The sequence below is a fragment of the Sciurus carolinensis genome, chromosome 3 (assembly GCF_902686445.1).
Source record: "Sciurus carolinensis chromosome 3, mSciCar1.2, whole genome shotgun sequence".
NCBI classification, from domain to species: Eukaryota; Metazoa; Chordata; class Mammalia; order Rodentia; family Sciuridae; genus Sciurus; species Sciurus carolinensis.
In genome coordinates, this window is record NC_062215.1 from 82,090,428 (window position 1) to 82,094,324 (window position 3,897).

At 34.9% G+C, this 3,897-nt stretch overlaps 1 pseudogene; it reads right to left on the reverse strand.

The window, feature by feature from the left end:
* Positions 1-2,078: 2,078 nt before the first annotated feature.
* LOC124981275 (small ubiquitin-related modifier 1-like) lies at positions 2,079-3,102 on the reverse strand (annotated as a pseudogene).
* Between the last annotated feature and the right edge of the window lie 795 nt (positions 3,103-3,897).

Sequence of the window (3,897 nt, forward strand, 5' to 3'; positions counted from 1 at the left end):
AGAGTTATCAGAATAATTTTTTTTAATTTTTTAATTTTTATTTTGAGGCAAGGTCTTGCTAATAGACTTATAGGCCTCACCAAATTGCCTAGGCTGGCCTTGAGTTTGCAATCCTGTCTCAGCCTCCTGAGTCATGGGGATTACAGGCATGCAGTGGAGCCTAGGATACAATTTTTCATAAGATTCTCTAGATATTAAAAAAAATCTCCAAAATCTTTCATTAAATCAACTTTAAAAAAAATGTTTTGTTATAACATATTTTATTATATCACACACATGATATAATTATATTATAAACATATTTAGACATATGCATTTCCAATCAATCTGCTTAGAAAATAGACTATTACTATTTTCAAAGTGCTGTATGCTATTGCCTTATATGACAGCCTTTTTTTGTTTTGTTTTGTTAACCCAAGAGAAACCATTATCCTGAATTTCATATTAAACAATTTTAATGTTTTCCACATTAGTTTCCTGGCTTATTTTTTTTTTTTTTACCATATATATTTTTTTAACCCAACAAATATATTGGTTGGTCTTACTTGCAATAGAAATGTATATAAATAGAAACACATTCTATATACAAGTCTGTGATTTGATATTTTCTCCAGACCATTTCTGAACACATCCACATATGTATGTATATGTATAATTCATTCGCATTCACTGAAAAATAGGCAACAATTTTATAAATACACCAAAATTTTTCCATATTTATATTTATTCCCAATTATTTTATTGCAGATTACAGTTATTTCCAGAACTATTATGAACATCCCTGGGTATAAAAGTCTAAGATTTTTATTAAGAGCAGTATTTTTCAGCAGTATTTTCATTACTGGGTTGTGTATTTAACATCACAGGTCACAAATAACATGGTAAAATAAAATAAATCAAGAGATAGTACAATAGAATAGAAAACACATTGAAATAATGAGTATTAAATGTATAATATGTGTGTGTTCATACATTATATATGTATATAACATAAGTGTAGGTATATATGGTGTCATGTTTTTTAATGTCTTTTTTTACTGAATATCACTATGTATTACAATCAAAAAACTTTAAAGCACAAGAATCCTTTGGTCAAAGATAAGTCTATTTTCAACTTTAAAGTGAAAGTAAGTGGTCAGTGCTTCTAGTCATAGCATGCAAATGGTAGGAAACACTATATGAAAGAGCAAATCAACAAGCTACAATCCTTCATTTAAGGATATTAGCACTACCTTAGTAGAAGTATTTTTGTAACAATATATTCAACCCACACCCCCTTTCTCTGAGTGCCACATTTTACATTCAAGTATCTAGTGATTTTCAAAGCTGATTTTCGTTTCCCACACATACTTATTGAATTATAGTGATTGTTGGATGAATGGGTAAAGGATATAAATGAAAAACGTTCTAGCAATACAAGATAGCATTTAATACATTTTACCAGAGTAGCTCAGACAAAATATTGTAGGAGCTAAGAAGGAAAAATCACATCATGCTTGTAGATAAGAGATGCACTGCGATTTCACTGAAGAAATTGAAATTACTATTTTATATCTTTCCTACTTGCATCTCATTTTGCTGCCCAATCAACCACTACATAGAGCATAGAGTTTAAAGTACTGGCATCTACTTACAGCTGGCATAAAACTACTTACTGAATAAGCTGGTCAAACCATTTAATTTATGCAAACTTTTACCTATTTCATAAGTAGTAAGGAAGAACTGAACCAGCATTATTTCATGACATCTCTAGTTCTTCTAATACCATTCTTATATAAGCATACTCTGTCCTTATTACCTGCACTAGGATGAAAAGAAGATATATACCTTCTTTTATACTTCTTTTCCTTTAAATACATTTTTGGAGATCTTTACAGCATGTTTGTGTTAATTAAAGACCATACTTTATTTTTTTTTGCTTGCCCATAGATAGAAATTGCTTTTTGCAAGTTCTTTGGATGAACTTGACTTTTTGGAGACTTTAGAGATTTGTAAATATGCTCTGCAATGTCCTGACCTTGTAAAATTTAGTCTTATTTCAAACAGTATCGTCAAAAATATAAAAATAGAAAGAATATCTAAACTGCTGAATGGCCCCACATTTGTTCCTGATAAACTTCAGCCACACCTTCTTCCTTCATTATGAGTTCTTTTGGAGTGTAATTTTCATCAATTCTCTGACCATCAAAGAGAAAGCTGAGTGAACTCATTGGAACTCTCTGTCTTTGACATTATGATTCTTTGAGTTTCTTGAGATGTGTTCTTATTTGGTAGTAGTTATGAGCAGTGAAATGTGAATCAAAAACAGAAGAGGCATGGGGTTTCTTTGAAAATGCCTTTAATGACCAATCAAATAACTTACAGAACAACAACAGGTGTACTAACCCTGAGCATAAATGGATGGAATCAAAGGCAGCTAATTAAAAAATAGGTCAAGAAGGAAAGATCAATGGGTCTAACTCCTAGCAGGGTCACTGAGGTCCTTGTAAAGTTAAGACTTAACAGCCTTAGGATTCTCCATGTACTTCAGAAGGGAAATTTCGTTAACAGTGCAGGCACACCAAGATAAAGTCTTCCCAGTCATCGACTCCAGTACACGCATTAACATGGCACAGACTTGTGAAAGAAGACCCCTTGAATGGGATGGTCGCCATGATAGTTCCAGAAAGGACCAAATAAGGCCCCAAACTCCTCACCCAAGGTGAAGGAGGAGATAAGCATCTGATTGGTAAAGACTTCAGAAGGTGGAACACAGTTTTGCCCATAAACATCAAACAGTAATAAATTTGCAAGTGGCATTGTTTCCTTTGTCAGTCTCTGCTTAAAGGTGACTGACTCTCTCTCTCTCTCTCTCTCTCTCTCTCTCTCTCTCTCTCTCTCTCTCCCTCTCTGTCTCTCCGGTTCTTTATGTCTGACTTTAAATTTTCTTTTGTGGGAACACAAGAACTGAGGTTTGGAGCTTCCACTGCCTGTTCTCCTGTGATGTGGTCATTTTCACTTTGAACCAAATACCACCGCTATTCAGTCTAATGACTTAATGTATTCTCTTTCCTTCTTATCCCCCAAATCCTTGGTTGACCGTTTTGACTCCTGGTCAGACATGGTGATGGTGGCTGCAGTGGGGCTCTCCACACTGCAGTGACCTCCAGAAGAGAGAACCTAACTCCAGTGTTTACAAATGGGGCTCCCATTCTCACAGCAAGGTGCTGCTAGGCCTGCGTCACTCTCTTATTTATTGGTTGACTTTTATTTCAGTAGCATTTCTGAGGTTTGTGAAAGTGGAAGAACTGTGATGTCTTGAAAGCTTCATATAAATCCAATGTAATTTTATGAAAGAGATTGTGTTACTATCAAACTGCAAATTATACAGATCCAGTGTCTGATGGTTGATTCACACTGAAGCTGGGTTGGGAGTGGTAGTGTATACCTGTAATCCCAGTGGCTTGGAGGCTGAGGCAGGAGGATAATGAGTTCAAAACCAGACTCAGAAGTTTAGCAAGGTTCTGTCTCAAAGTAAAATATGCCCCCCGGGTTCAACCCCTGGTATCCAAAACAAACAAAAAACAAATAACCAACTGAAGCTGGGGTGGAGGTGTGACTCAGTGGTACCACATTTGCTAAGCTTGTGGAAGGGCTTGAGTTGGGTTCTTAGCACTGTAAATAAAACAAAAGTAAAGGCAAACAAACATAAAAAAACAAATCCAAAGTCTGCCTAAATCCCAAAGTTTTGCTTTCAATACCTTCTTACAAAGATTGTTTTCCAAATCTTAGATTCACCAATGCTCCATAAACTATGATATTTTTTTCTGCTAGATCAAAGTATGAAAATGTGTTGTTCATCTGGAGTAGTGTTATGGTTTCGATGTGGTGTCCCTCAAAGCTCATGCATGAGATAAT